This window comes from Schistocerca serialis, chromosome 3, assembly GCF_023864345.2.
Source record: "Schistocerca serialis cubense isolate TAMUIC-IGC-003099 chromosome 3, iqSchSeri2.2, whole genome shotgun sequence".
Classification (NCBI taxonomy): Eukaryota; Metazoa; Arthropoda; class Insecta; order Orthoptera; family Acrididae; genus Schistocerca; species Schistocerca serialis.
In genome coordinates, this window is record NC_064640.1 from 67,472,508 (window position 1) to 67,489,577 (window position 17,070).

A 17,070-nucleotide genomic window follows, 5' to 3' on the forward strand; every position below is an offset into this window, starting at 1 on the left:
TAAATGCCTTCTCGGCTTGCATCAACTCACTATGTCTAATCTCAAAGATAAGTGACGCTCACGACCGTTACAGCGTGTATTTAAAGCAAACCTGATGTGCGTCCTCATAGAGTCGCTTCTAGCGCCATTCTTATGCGACTGGCGCGAAATCTGAGTAGACATCATCTTTGAATTGTAGAAACACGTGTACCAACTTTCGTTTATCTCGCACAAAGTCTTCTTGGCGCTGGTATTTTTTTTTTTCTATCGGTGTATCAAATAGGATTCCATGTTAGACGCCGGCCGCGGTGGTCTCGCGGTTCTAGGCGCGCAGTCCGGAACCGCGTGACTGCTACGGTCGCAGGTTCGAATCCTGCCTCGGGCATGGATGTGTGTGATGTCCTTAGGTTAGTTAGGTTTAAGTAGTTCTAAGTTCTAGGGGACTGATGACCACAGCTGTTAAGTCCCATAGTGCTCAGAGCCATTTGAACCATTTGAACCATGTTAGACGTAGGGCCCATATAACTTTCTGGTAAGTAAACGTCAAAGGAAGGAACGGGCGTACCGGCTCCAATAGGAACAGCACTCTGTTGTTCTAACCATCCTTCATTTTGGGTACATCTATACCTTTTTAATGGTATACATAGCGTGCAACAATGTCTTTGGTCTCACAACGAACACGAATTCTGTCTATCACTTACCCCGCCAACAATGCCATACCCTCATTTCCATTTCATTTCCAGCATTATATTTGTACAAATGGCTGTAAATAAAGAACTCCGCAATAATCATGCTTTTGCCATTTTAACAGAATACATTTCTTCGACACATAGAGAAAATTGACACGAGCTTGAGTAATGAGATGTGTCAAATGTTAGCATAGACTCAGCAACTACCGGTCAATTAATTACTCCTCCCGAACAGGCCATGAAGGCCCAACGGTACCAACCGGCCGCCGTGTCATCCTCAGCCCACAGGCGTCACTTGATGCGGATATAGAGGGACACGTGGGTCAGCACACCGCTCTCCCGGCAGTATGTCAGTTTCCGAGACCGGAGCCGCTACTTCTCAATCAAGCAGCTCGTCAGTTTGCCTCACAAGGGTTGAGTGCACCCCGCTTGCCAACAGCGCTCGGCAGACCGGATGGTCACCTATCCAAGTGCCAGCCCAGTCCGACAGCGCTTAACTTCGGTGATCTGACGGGAACCGGTGTTACCACTGCGGCAAGGCTGTTGGCACCGTCAATTAATTAACATTTATAAATCTTTCTGTGGCATTTCTGTGACATTTTCCTTATAAATTTCCTCCAAATGAAACGAAATTAAAGTGTACATGCTGATCATGGTCGCTCTTGTGACTAGTAAACAATTAATTTAAGCTCAAAAAGATGTCGCCGATATTATCGGATCTGTAATGTGTGTTCTTTGAAGAACTAGTCTACATGAACACTGCAGTCATACTCAATGGGTATTTCTAGTACTCTTATAGTGAAAACCTTTCAGTTTGCACTCTAAAATTATTTGTTTTCCCACTAAAGCCAAATTTCTGATATTCTCAAACTACGTGGATCCTGCCCAGGCTAATAATAGCCATTGCTTAGATTTTCCCAATTTCCGATTATCACACTTGGAACTACTATACTACGTTCAATACCAAATCTCTGCAGCGTGTTCTAAGGCAAAGCTGTTAAACATATGAACAGTGTTCCACCTGTTAGATGGAAATGTTGAAAATGACTGCCCGTCATTCAGTTGCTTTCGAATGTATTGAAAGCGATGGAGAGAGCATACGGAGCCGCAGTGAGGCGCGACTAACGCAGGCAGAGGTGTTTAGCCGCTGACCCCATGTACGCACGTAGCGTGACAAGTATGCCAGCTAGGCGTGCCTGGCACGCGCCGCGCCGTCGATACAGCCCTACCTCCACCTGTCGCCGCTCTTCACCTACTACCCATATCGAACGCTTGGATACGAGCCAGCTACTACCTATTTCGAACACATTCGCCACCAGATTCACATCCTCATTTCTACCACTGAATTCGAACATTGGTGACACTCATTACCATCGATGCATTCAAATGGGAATCATTGAAAGAAAGGAGACATATTTTTCTTAAAATTCTGGTGGGTTAATTAGAGAACCTGCATTCGAAGAAGACTGCGCGTCAGTTATGCCGCCACCACCGTGTGCCTCACGTAGGATTTACGAGGATAATATAAGAGATATCAGAGCCGGTAGAGGGGCAGGCAGACACTCATTTTTCCCTCGCTCCATTAGTAGTGTAGCGCTTGACACATTCACGTCGATTAAATATTTGGGAGTAACATTGCTGGGCGATATGATGTGGAACAAGCATGTAATGGCAGTTGTGGGGAGGGCGGATAGTCGTCTTCGGTTCGTTGGTAGAAGTTTGGGAAGATGTGGTTCATCTGTGAAGGAGACCGTTTATAAAACACTAATACGACCTATTCTTGAGTACTGCTCGAGTGTTTGGGATCCTTATCAGGTCGGATTGAGGGAGGACAAAGAAGCAATTCTGAGGCGGACTGCTAGATTTGTTACTGGTAGGTTTGATCATCACGCGAGTGTTACGGAAATGCTTCAGGAACTCGGGTGGGAGTCTCTAGAGGAAAGGAGGCGTTCTTTTCGTGAATAGCTACTGAAGAAATTTAGAGAACCAGCATTTGAGGCTGACTGCAGTACAATTTTACTGCCGCCAACTTATATTTCGCGAAAAGACCACAAAGATAAGAGAGATTAGGGCTCGTACAGAGGCATATGGGCAGTCATTTTTCCCTCGTTCTGTTTGGGTGTGGAACAGGGAGAGAAGATGCTAGTTGTGGTACGAGGTACCCTCCGCCACGCACCGTATGTTGGATTGCGGAGTATGTATGTAGATGTAGACGTAGAAGTAGATGAATGGAATAGAATAGGAAAACGATAGTAATATTGTTACGAAGTACCCTCCGCCATGCAATGCGGAGTAGATAGGCTGCCCCGCTTGTGTTGACCATCCTGTAACATGTGGATTAGGATGACGGAGACCTCACGAGAGAAAACATGAACTGTTATACTGTTTTTACATATTAATATCTTGAACAGTTGACGCAAACGTTATATGTGCCATTAATTAAAGTACTAAAATATGTTTAAAGTAAGAGTTCATAACATGAATGGTACAAACAGAATCTGTTTGGCTCAAAAATGGCTCTGAGTACTATGGGACTTAACTTCCGAGGTCATCAGTCCCCTAGAACTTAGAACTACTTAAACGTAACAAACCTAAGGTCATCACACACATCCATGCCCGAGGCAGGATTCGAACCTGCGACCGTAGCGGTCGCGTGGCTCCAGACTATAGCGCCTAGAACCGCTCGGCCTCCCCGGGCGGAAAAATCTGTTTGGGTTCAGGTGTTTACATCGAATTCGGAATGCCATATAATGAATTTTTGGATGTGGTCTAGTGGGTAAGACAAGCTCTAGGAATCGCGACTGTATTTCTTTTGGGATGGCTACCGCTAAGAGGATTTGTTGGTCTGTTTTGATTAGTTGTGATAAATCCTGGCCTCATATACATGCATTTCACAAATTTTCAAAATATAAATGAAGAAGAATATGGTTGTGCTTGGCAGACAATCAAAGAAGGGTTTATTAACTCCTTTGCTGGACTTTGGTGACGTGGATAATAATTTATTTAGGGTTGCATTTTGACTGATCGCAGTTGTGAGAACGTAATGTTTACGTTCTCGGAACATTCTTACTAAATGGTGAACTCTCAAAGTACGTTTTACAGTTATTTAATCTGTAAAGGAGTATGTAAGTTATTTCTCTTTTTAATAAAATGACGTGTAGCTATGCTGTCTGTTTAAAACGTATCATAGTTCACCTTTCATGTAAACATAATATTACCATAAAACTGGGCAAATTTGTGACTGGGGTATTATTTTGCACCAACGGTGCGCTCCATCGTTTTTATTCTTAAAGGCTGTGATTCGGCTGAACATTCAACATATAGCTCTCCTGCAGTGTGTTCGTACATATTACTGCCATTAGTGACGGAATTTACAAGTATATGCGTTACAATTGAGCTGGTCACAAACCATTTTGTTGGCAGGTGGAATAACGTGTTTTTATGTTTCTTGGAAACCTGCTCCTGCCGATAACTATGAAGAGCTGACTAGCTAAAGGTAAGTTGATATAAATATGTTATAATAACAGATCATTCTGTATGAGAGTTAAATTTTACAAAAAGTTTCTTCATTCATTGGAAAACAAAAAAAGTTATTTCCATAGATTATGGGGGCAATTTTATGACAGCCCAAATGACCCCAGAAAAAGTGTGGCAATTGAGTTCGAGAAAAAGTTCTAATTAATGAAATGAGGGAATTTGTGAATGTTTTAGTAAAGGAGACACTCTTTAATCTCGCATTATAGCTTTGTTTCAAAATACAACATACAGTTGCTCAGGATACGGGACTATATAATGTTTCATGAATTTCTTTTCTTCTTATATAAATGAACTTGTAAATAAGAGACTAGGAATGCTTGTTTTGTAAATGAAACTGCCTTTTCCTGCTGCTAGTTACTTTATTCATCCTATACGCGTTTCGCCTTCTCCTGTCCCAAGGCATCATCAGTAGCATCTATAGCGATAGAGTTTTGTTAGTTATAGATTATCAAACAGTTCACTTCGTGATTTTTTGTAAAAAAAAGTAATTACTTACGATTTGCTGATCTGCTTTTCTTCACATCTGGTCTGGGGTCGCACTACCACATTTATCACTGCGATATAATCACATCTTTGTGTTCTCGCCTTACACACACTGTTCACCATGTTTCTCACTCTTTTTTGTGGTGGACTATTGTTCTTTTGTCACTCGATACAACTATTTCGTCGTACACTGCTTTTCACAGCGTAAATATTGCGACTCCATTACGGGTTTCATCTTCTTTGGTATGTTTACCTATTTCTTTCCAACCTAACGAAGTGTATGTTAGTTACTAACTTCTATTCATGATGTTTATACCGTGTGTGTGTGTATGAGTGAGAAAGAGAGAGGGGATTAGAGCCGACCTTTTTTTTTGGGGGGGGGGGGGGGGGGGGGAACCTGTACTAGCTGTTAGCGAGTGGCTGAAAACTTTGATGACAGCTGTTTTGACTTTTCGTTTCAATATTCTGTGGAGGGGTTCATGGATGAGTGAGTGTAAACATGTTGGGTTATTACACTGGACAGTATTATTATATTAATACTTTTTGCGAACGTTATTCTATTATTTTATCTATTAGTGTAAAAAATGAATTGCTTGGCATGTGTACTTGGTCATTCAACAGGATTTTCCCCTCTGCTTTGGTTTCATGTATGTGATAATTTCCTTGCATGGTCAGGAGGTGTTCTTTATTGTTGACTCTAATTATTTTCATGTCATCTTCTCTAATGGTTGGTTTGTAGTCATTTTCTCTTAGGTGTTCTGCAAACGTGGAGTGGTTTGTCCCATATTTCCAGGCTCTCAAGTGTTCCTTGTATCTGACATCAAATGTATTTATATGCTTGCTGCAGAGGATGGCCACACAAACAGACTTGTTAAGTGACTAGGAGTTTGAACTAATTTCCTTGCTCAGAGGATATTGTGCTAAATTCAAGTGTCCTAACATGTTTCCTTTTTCCTCACACAGTTCCACTGAACAAATGCCTATAAATTGTACAAATGTATCGTTTGATTACATGGCAGTTAATTTTCCTTTAATTATCATTTTGTTTCAATAAGAATAGGCGTGTAATTATTGGATTTTAAGAAAATTACAAAATAAAATCTCATCAGACTGGCAAACCTTGCAAAAAAATGTTTCTCTGTACATCGATGAAAAGAGACTCATAAAACCGAGCTATTTGAAAAAAGTTATAACTGTGTGTCATAATGAAACTCAAAGTTAGTCCATTGTTGAGACAGGTGAGTTGGACTCTACTTTCCCTGTCTCAGACTTCATGTCACAATGTTGTTCTGAGCTGGAGAGTGTGGCGGGAAGGTATAATTTTATGATAATCATTAATTCATATTCAGAAGACCTCACTCCAAATAAACACTCATTTCTATCAAAATTAAAGCGTAAAGGATACAAAATTCCGCATATTTCGACATAAAATGTCACAGTACACAATTTTACAAAATAGTGATACAAAAATTTCTGATAGTGTCACTTGGGTGCCCAGTTTTGCGGTGTTGAAAACTTAACACAAAATTGATTTCAACTCTTCCATACTAGCACACCGTACTGAAACCTGGGTTAACGTAACTCGTTCAGATACTGGAGTTGACAATAAACAAATGGAAATACAAGGAAAATGCACACCAATCATTAAATATTGAGAACTAATATAATATCTAAGATTAAAAAATAAGACGGGTAAGGAGGCATTTCAGGCTTGTGTGAAGCTGACAACAGAAGCGGATGAGGAATCCACAGAAACTTTCACTGATACTTTCATCAATAGGTATGCTGTACTTTACTTTACATTACTTCGCTGTAAATATAAGTTATTCCTCGCCTTAATATTTCTTTATTGACCCTCATAAAATCAGTCTTTAAGATAATTAATTAACTTAGGTAATACCTATGTATTGTTGTTGTTGTTGTTGTGGTCTTCAGTCCAAAGACTGGTTTGATGCAGCTCTTCATACTATTCTATCCTGTGCAAGTCTCATCTCCGAGTAACTACTGCAACCTACATCCTTCTGAATCTGATTACTGTATTCATCTCTTGGTCTCCCTCTACGATTTTTACCCCAGCTATGTATTACTTACACATAATTTAACTAAATGTCAGAGACGAACGAAAATTTTTAAATTTGATACCATTGCCACTTTATTAGTATGCTATCACTAAAATTTGAAACCTATAATATGAAACATGGATGATAAGGAGTTTAGGCAGGAAGAGAACATAAGCTTTTGAAATGTGGTGCTACAGAAAAATGCTGAAGATTGCATAGGTAGACAACATAACTAATGAGGCGGTAATGATAAGAATTGAGAAGACAAGAAATTTATGACACAGCTTCGCTAAAAAAAGAGATCAGCTGATGGGAAACATTCTGAGACATCAAAGAGTCATCCATTAGTATTGCGGGGAAATGTGGACGGTAAAATCGTGGAGGAAGACTAAGAGACGAATACAGTACGCAAATTCAGAAAGATCTGTACATTGCAGCAGTTTTTCGGAGACGATGAGGCTTGCACAGGATAAGCAGCATGGAGAGCTGCATCAAACCAATCTTCAGACTGAAGAGCGCAACAACAACAACAACAATACCCCCGCACCCTCCAAAGAGGAAAATAACTGTATTCACCACTGTTGAAGCGTATCATTGCTATGGCTAGGAGGCCTACTTTTAGTGTACATTAGTCAAAACACCCAACAGCCTATTTCAGATACTGTTCATCTTTGAATGAAGATTTTCACTGGATCCTATCCAAACATGCTACTAAATAATCGCTAATCAACATCACTACTTTTGCAGCCTTGCCTGTGCGGATTCTTCAACAATGGCTGATAACCTCTGTGTTGAACGGCCATAAACTCCCAACACACACACACACACACACACACTTCTTGAATGATTGTATTGCCTCGGGTTCAAACTTCCCATTCCCTGAAGTGTCACAAAAAATGAGTAAACGTCCATCATGGAGATGCATTCCTGTCAGAATATCACACTCTTGCAGAGTTCCTCTGCCTCAGTAGTATTAAGCCTACCTTTACTTGTGATAAAGAAATAATGATAGTGCAGTTTTTAACCAAAAACTGCCTTTACTATACACAAAATATTGTTTAATGGTGCTACAGCAATGTACGAGGATTGCCCAGAAAGTAATGCACCGCAATTTTTTCCCCCCGCCGAAAGCAATGCTACGAATGCGAAGCCTTACATATGTATTCTTTGAAGTCTCCTGAGTGAGTGCGCCAAGTTTCCGTCACTTCCGACACATAGCGCAGCTGCAGGGCAGTTTCAAAATGGAGCATTTAGGTGATGTACGCTACAAGCAACTTACCGTCATTGAATTTCTCGCTGCAGAGAAAGAAACTGAGGGAAATATTCAAAAACGCTTGTGCAAAGTTAATGGAGCATCTGCTGTCGACAGAAGTACAGTTAGGCGCTGGGCACGGAGGGTGAGGTCTTCTAAAGGTAGTTCGGCGGAGCTCCACGATTTGCAGCAGTCGGGGAGACCGTCCACGGCTGTCACACCTGGCATGTTGCATCAAGCGCCACTAGGACAAGGGTTAGTACCGACAGAGCATACACACCCTCGTTTCATGCTCGAGGAAAGCCATAGAATGGGATGGAGATTACGTGGGAAAATACGGTTTGCAGAAAAAACAACATTTTTCGTGTGTGTAATTCTCATTATGATCAATAAGGAATTGTTGAAGAAAAAAATGTGGTGCATTACTTTCTGGAAAGCCCTCATACTATAAGATTAGTAGGGCATTGTGGGTTTTGGCAGAAAAGATGCTGACATCAGGCCACCTATCAAGGGCACCTAGGGGGAAGGGGAGTGGGAGGGAGAGGGAGAGGCCCCGTTTCTCTGCGGCCAAACACGATAAAGTATCTGAATTGCTAATATTTTTTAACTATGTTTGCGTTACTGACTCCCAAAACTTAATTTAACGACTGGCACACCACTCACATTGGTAAATTTGATTTCAAGCTATTGTATATCATCCACAATGGGATATTGTAACTAGTAGATAGCATGTTTCTCTACAAATAGTTCAAAACCAACGTTTGATTATAAAAAATAAATAATAAATTAGGAATTCGCATTTTTTTAAATGAGTTGTACCTTAAATACGATCCCACTAACCCTGAAAACGCAAATAAAATCAAGCCCAGTTTCACATCTAGCTTGCTCCTGTGACTAGCAGATAGCAGCACTGTAGAAAACGAGTGCTTACTGCCACCAGCAGACGCATGCACTGTAAAATCGAGGGAAGTTCGATCTGTGAACCACGATTTCGTACTGTCACCAATGGATTGCTGTGCAGCTAAAACCAGCCATATAGTTCTAAATTAATTATTTTTGACATCTAAGATAATTAAAAAATTCTAAAATGACTGCAAAATATGTCACCAGCGCGAAAAGTGCGATGTTTATATTTCTGTTTGATGTTAATACCTGATAAACCTTGTAGGACTCAAATTAGTTAAAGTGATGTCGCAATAAGCGCACGTTAATTTCCAGATATACACATATTCGCTAAATTAGTGCCCAAAATTCTAAAGTATGTTCCCCAATGCTAAATTTCCATGTCTAGTAACAGTTATGTGACAGGCCTAGATTTTCGATGTCGTAAAACTAACCTGATGAGGCTTATAACTGCATAAAACACGATTAGTTTTTTAAAAAATACTGCCCTAAGTAGGAAAATAGATGGACTTAATGTAAATAATGAGGTCTACTGAAGATATACGCCATAGCACACCCTCAAATTAAATATTTACACATGTAAATTGTTCTCAACATCATTTTAGAAGGGTTATTCACTACAAATAATATAACTGATGCTACTGATTTTCAGTTATTACTTTTACTTCAAATGACACCGGCCTCTTGAAGGCTACGTACAATAACAGCAGTTCATAGTCAGACCTATGGTGGCAAAGTACAACAGAATCGTAAATTAATTATTTCCCATATGTGAGAAGTTGAAAGAATCCTGAAATGTCTGCCAAATACGTCGGCAGTGCAAAGCGTACGATGTCAGCGAAATATGACATGCACATTTGTTTGAGCTGTCATATAATTCCACAAATAATAAAGTGTTAACGCTGATGTTTTTTCTGCCACAACCCACAGTGCCCTATTACTCTTATAGTACATTGCTGTGAATGGTAAAAATAGCCTTTGGTTAAAAACTGCGTTATCATTCTTTTTTATCATGAGTTACAGTTACTCATGCAGAGGAATTCTACAAGAGAGCGATATCCAGACGGAACGTACATTCCCGGCGGATGTTTCCTCGTTTTTTTGTGACACTTCATGGAACGGGAAGTTTCAAGCCAAGGCAATGCAATCATTTAAGAACTCGCACAGGCAACGCCGCCGAAGTAGTGGTGTTGAGTAGTGATTATTTAGTAGTATTTTTGAGTAGGGTCCAGTGAACATCTTCATTCAAAGATGAACAGTATCTGAAACGCCCTGTTGAGTGTGTCAGCTAAGGCATATGGAAAGTAGGCCTACTAGCCAAAGCAGTGATACACTACAAGAGTGATGAATACAGCTGCTTTCTCTTTGTGGAGGATATTGTTGTTCTTGTTGTTGTTGAAGTCTTCAGTCTAAAGACTGGTTTGATGCAGTTCACAATGCTGCTCTGTCCTATGCAAGCCTCATCATCTCCAATATTGTAGCAACATACATTTTCTGAATTTGCTCATTGTATTCATCTGTTGGTCCCCTTCCACGGTTTTGCCCCCTCCCCTCCCCCCCCCCCCCCCCACTCTTCCCTCTAATACTAAATCGATGATCTCTTGGTGTCTCAGAATGTGTTCTGTTAACTGATCCCTCTTTTTAGTCGAGTTCTGCCACAAATTTCTTGTCTCCTCAATTCCATCAGCACCTATTCATTAATTACGTTATCTACCCTTCTAATCTTCAGCATTCTACTGTAGCACCACATTTCAAAAGCTTCTATTCTCTTCTTGTCTAAACTTTTCGTCGTCCATGTTTCATATTATAGGCTTCAAATTTCAGTGACAGACTACTAAAAAAGCAGCAACAGTATTGAATTTAAGAATTTCCCTTCGTCTCTGACATTTAGTTAAAAGATATGTAAGTAATACGAAGGTATTGCCTAAGTTAATTATCTTAAAGACTGAAATTACGAGAGCCAATAAAGTAATATTATTGCGAGTAATAACTTACATTTACAGTAAACTAAGGCGTCGAGGCTTTTTTATAGCATGTCTGTTGATGAAATCATAAGTGAACGTTTCTGTGGGTTCCTCGTCTCCTTCAGGTGTCACCTTTACACGAGCTTGAAGTGTCTCCCGGCCCATCCTACTTCTTAATCTTGTCATCAACCTATTTATTATTCTGAATGACCTACCTCACTGTAAGTGGAAATGGGAAATCACAGCACACATTCAGCGAGTATCCTTAGTGCTTCATTACCGATATCGACCTTCAGGTGAAATAAACCACATCAGAAAAAGAATCTTCTGATTTATTCGGAACAACAAGTTCCTAACTTTTTCATAGATAATTTTTTGATCTCCATGAATAGCACACTTCTAACTTCTGTTGCGTCCGCTTTTAGTTTTTTAATTTTATTTTCTGTTTCACTTCCCTCGTTATTCTCGTCGTAATCGCAAATGTAGTCGATATGTCTTAAACGTTATAGAGTTCCAGAAACAAGCACACGGAGGTGTGAAATTTTGAGTGTTTGTTTTTGCGAAACTTTACTTAAATTTGAGACGGCATTCAATGTATCGTCCAAAATCACTGAACCTACAATAAAATTGCAACTCAACGCTTATAACAAGATTCCTCCTGCCAAACTCGCTACGTGCCAACCGTCCTTGTGTGTATGTTCACATGCCATCATAATGAATTTCCAACGTAGGAACATAGCATGAACTGTGCATGGGTACTCAACCACTGGATGTCAACAACTTCGGGTATTTTTAAAACAGATTGTTCCAAAGCACACTGAATTTCATGGAATTACTATTCTCGTTTAGGAGAAGCATGAAAAAGTTTATAATTGTCCCTTACAATATGTAATGTGCATTTCGACGGGGTATTTATTCCTACAATTGGTGCCAGAAATTGACAAAATATTTGCATTGCAGTACATGTGGGTCAACTCGTGCCCTCTTTCGTCAGATAATCGAGCACGGAGCCCAGTGACAACCACTAAAGCTAAGAGAACTATCAAAAGAGATGTTACTAATTTGCCGTAAACATGTTTTCAGTTGTCTAGTTCGCTACCAATTCCTGTAATTATAGATTCATCTGTAATACAATTCAACCAGACATAAATACATTTCCTTCGCTTCAAACGACAGAGATGGCGCAGCATAACGAACTAGCTAAGACAATTCACTTTGGTTAGAAACACATGTAGAATTGTCAACCATAAAGGAAAGGTATTTATCACGGAGAATTATTTCATCCTGATTGTCTAAAATCTCACCAATGCAATTTAATAAATCTGAAGCGTTATATTTGCTAACAAATGTGGACCTTTCACTCTGAAATTTAACTCACTTTTCAAGATTAATGTAATTTTTTTATGCTATCTTATGAATTAGATGTTCATATTTTGTTGTGTGTGGGATTTCTTTCTTACTAATGACATACATACCTCGAATTAAAGAAGACATTGCTTGCCGATTTAACACTTTTTTTACTTTCATTTTGGATAAATATCTACACATGAATTGGAGCGTTTAATTCCTATAATCTACAGTTTTTAAGTAAAACGACTTTTGCATGTTTTTATGACCTCACTAGCTTTTCTAGTTTTTCGCACTTCCAGTTACTTTTTGAAGTTTAGTGAAAGGTACAGAAATGAACACTCCCCCTGTTATTTGTAGAGCTTCGATGTCATTTTTTTAATACATTTCATACAATTCGCAAAAAGACCCACCCCGATCACAGTCGAAGTACAACTAATTGCACTTACACCCACATTTTTGCTGATACTTAATCTCGCGTTCAACACTTTATTTAGTGTTACAACATAAGGATGGGTCAGAAATAATACATTTTACTTTCGAAGACCGAGGAAGTGTAACTGAAGACTCAGGAAGCAATTCATCATCACATTCACTAGCACTTCTTTCATTATACTCACACTTATTTACGCCTTCTGTAATACGCTGTCACTCAGCAGAAAATAAAGAACAAAAAAACAAATAAAGTGTGTCGCGTCGACATAATATTTCGGAACGAACACTTCTTTTTTAAGACGAATTGACGAAGACGTGCATTGCATAATTACATCACTATTCCACAGTGTGCTGTTGAGAAGTTGAAACTTATTATAACAATGGAAGTTTCTACATCTACATCTACATTTATACTCCGCAAGCCACCCAACGGTGTGTGGCGGAGGGCACCCTACGTGCCACTGTCATTACCTCCCTTTCCTGTTCCAGTCGCGTATGGTTCGCGGGAAGAACGACTGTCTGAAAGCCTCCGTGCGCGCTCTAATCTCTCTAATTTTACATTCGTGATCTCCTCGGGAGGTATAAGCAGGGGGGAGCAATATATTCGATACCTCATCCAGAAACGCACCCTCTCGAAACCTGGACAGCAAGCTACACCGCGATGCAGAGCGCCTCTCTTGCAGAGTCTGCCACTTGAGTTTATTAAACATCTCCGTAACGCTATCACGGTTACCAAATAACCCTGTGACGAAACGCGCCGCTCTTCTTTGGATCTTCTCTATCTCCTCCGTCAAACCGATCTGGTACGGATCCCACACTGATGAGCAATACTCAAGTACAGATCGAACGAGTGTTTTGTAAGCCACCTCCTTTGCTGATGGACTACATTTTCTAAGCACTCTCCCAATGAATCTCAACCTGGTACCCGCCTTACCAACACTTAATTTTATATGATCATTTCACTTCAAATCGTTCCGCACGCATACTCCCAGATGTTTTACAGAAGTAACTGCTACCAGTGTTTATTCCGCTATCATATAATCATACAATAAAGGATCCTTCTTTCTATGTATTCGCAATACATTACATTTGTCTATGTTAAGGGACAGTTGCCACTCCCTGCACCAAGTGCCTATCCGCTGCAGATCTTCCTGCACTTCGCTGCAATTTTCTAATGCTGCAACTTCTCTGTATACTACAGCATCATCCGCGAAAAGCCGCATGAAACTTCCAAGACTATCTACTAGGTCATTTATATATATTGTGAAAAGCAATGGCCCATAACACTCCCCTGTGGCACGCCAGAGGTTACTTTAACGTCTGTATACGTCTCTCCATTGATAACAACATGCTGTGTTCTGTTTGCTAAAAACTCTTCAATCCAGCCACACAGCTGGTCTGATATTCCGTAGGCTCTTACTTTGTTTATCAGGCGACAGTGCGGAACTGTATCGAACGCCTTCCGGAAGTCAAGAAAAATAGCATCTACCTGGGAGCCTGTATCTAATATTTTCTGGGTCTCATGAACAAATAAAGCGAGTTGGGTCTCACACGATCGCTGTTTCCGGAATCCATGTTGATTCCTACATAGTAGATTCTGGGTTTCCAAAAACGACATGATACCCGAGCAAAAAACATGTTCTAAAATTCTACAATAGATCGACGTCAGAGATATAGGTCTACAGTTTTGCGCATCTGCTCGACGACCCTTCTTGAAGACTGGGACTACCTGTGCTCTTTTCCAATCATTTGGAACCCTCCGTTCCTCTAGAGACTTGCAGTACACGGCTGTTAGAAGGGGGGCAAGTTCTTTCGCGTACTCTGTGTAGAATCGAATTGGTATCCCGTCAGGTCCAGTGGACTTTCTTCTATTGAGTGATTCCAGTTGCTTTTCTATTCCTTGGACACTTATTTCGATGTCAGCCATTTTTTCGTTTGTGCGAGGATTTAGAGAAGGAACTGCAGTGCGGTCTTCCTCTGTGAAACAGCTTTGGAAAAAGGTGTTTAGTATTTCAGCTTTACGCGTGTCATCCTCTGTTTCAATGCCATCATCATCCCGGAGTGTCTGGATATGCTGTTTCGAGCCACTTACTGATTTAACGTAAGACCAGAACTTCCTAGGATTTTCTGTCAAGTCGGTACATAGAATTTTACTTACGAATTCACTGAACGCTTCACGCATAGCCCTCTTTACGCTAACTTTGACATCGTTTAGCTTCTGTTTGTCTGAGAGGTTTTGGCTGCGTTTAAACTTGGAGTGAAGCTCTCTTTGCTTTCGCAGTAGTTTCCTAACTTTGTTGTTGTACCACGGTGGGTTTTTCCCGTCCCTCACAGTTTTACTCGGCACGTACCTGCCTAAAACGCACTTTACGATTGCCTTGAACTTTTTCCATAAACACTAAACATTGTCAGTGTCGGAACAGAAATTTTCGTTTTGATCTGTTAGGTAGTCTGAAATCTGCCTTCTATTACTCTTGCTAAACAGATAAGCCTTTCCCTTTTTTTATATTCCTATTAACTTCCATATTCAGGGATGCTGCAACGGCCTTATGATCACTGATTGCCTGTTCTGCACTTAAAGAGTCGAAAAGTTCGGGTCTGTTTGTTATCAGTAGGTCCAAGATGTTATCTCCACGAGTCGGTTCTCTGTTTAATTCAAAAAATGGTTCAAATGGCTCTGAGCACTATGGGACTCAACTGCTGTGGTCATAAGTCCCCTAGAACTTAGAACTACTTAAACCTAACTAACCTAAGGACAGCACACAACACCCAGCCATCACGAGGCAGAGAAAACCCCTGACCCCGCCGGGAATCGAACCCGGGAACCCGGGCGTGGGAAGCGAGAACGCTACCGCACGACCACGAGATGCGGGCTCTGTTTAATTGCTCCAGGTAATTTTCGGATAGTGCACTCAGTATAATGTCACTCGATGCTCTGTCCCTACCACCCGTAGTAAACATCTGAGTGTCCCAGTCTATATCTGGTAAATTGAAATCTCCACCTAAGACTATAACATTGTCATAGTGTTGTTTTTAGACAGGTCCTGTTTTGCGCGTATCATTATACGCAGACCTATCATGACTTGTCCATTGCTAATTCCAGACTTCGTAAACAGAAGCTGCCGGCCCAGTTGCAATTTGGCAGCTTGTTGGTTATTAAATTCATACATTAGTTTGACTTTAATACTATATATAAACACGCTGACGGAAAAAATCGCAACGCCAAAAGCTAATTAATGTGGAGTAATGACTTCTCTGGAATACATTTGTCTAAGTAACATATTTAAGTGATAAACATTGCAAGATCACAGGTTACTACAGGCGCGAGATAAGCCACTGAGAATGCGAAATTCTGGTACATAAATAACCGGTGTCACCGCCGGACTTGAATACCAGCATGCATGTATTGTGTTGTGTCGCATATGTGTTCGCTTGGAGATAGATCTGATGGTCGAGCAGGCCAAGGCAACATCTCGACACTGTAGAGCATGTTGGGTTACAACAGCGGCATGTAGGGGAGTGTTATTGTTGGAGAAGCTCTCCTGAAATGTTGTACATGAACGGCAGCACGACAGGTCGAATCACCACACTGACGTACAATTTTGGGGTCAGGGTGAGTGGGATACCCACTAGACTGCTCTATATTGTCATAACGAAATTGCACACCAGACCAAACGTGGGCCCAATGTGTCTAGCACGCAGGGAGGTTGGTTGCAGGCTCTCAATTTACCTCTTTCTGACCAACACACGGCTATCAAAGGCTCCGAGGCAGAACCAGCTCTCATCAGAAAACACAACAGACCTCCATTCTCCGCACCAATGAGCTCTTGCTTGACACCACTGAAGTTGCAAATGGCGCAGGTTTGGGGTCAGTGGAATGGCCGGCCGAAGTGGCCGAGCGGTTAAAGGCGCTACAGTCTGGAACCGCACGACCGCTACGGTCGCAGGTTCGAATCCTGCCTCGGGCGTGGATGTGTGTGATGTCCTTAGGTTAGTTAGGTTTAAGTAGTTCTAAGTTCTAGGGGACTTATGACCACAGCAGTTGAGTCCCATAGTGCTCAGAGCCATTTGAACCATTCAGTGGAATGCACACTACAGGGCATCTGGCTCGGAGTTGTCCTTGAAGTAATCGATATGTAAGAGTTCGTTGTGTCACTGTGGTGCCAACTGCTGCTCAGATTGCTGCTTCAGGCCGGCCAGTGTTGCCGTGCGGTTCTAGGCGCTACAGTCTGGAACCGCGTGACCGCTACGGTCGCCGGTTCGAATCCTGCCTTGGGCATGGATGTGTGTGTTGTCCTTAGGTTAGTTAGGTTGAAGTAGTTCTAAGTTCTAGGGGACTGATGACCACAGATGTTAAGTCCCATAGTGCTCAGAGCCATATGAACCATTGCTGCTTCAGACGCTGTACGACGCGCCAGAGT

The 17,070-nt window shown here is 41.1% G+C and overlaps 1 pseudogene; it reads right to left on the bottom strand.

Annotated features, from left to right (window-relative positions):
- Positions 1-1,098: 1,098 nt before the first annotated feature.
- On the bottom strand, positions 1,099-1,216 carry LOC126471918 (5S ribosomal RNA; annotated as a pseudogene).
- Positions 1,217-17,070: the final 15,854 nt, after the last annotated feature.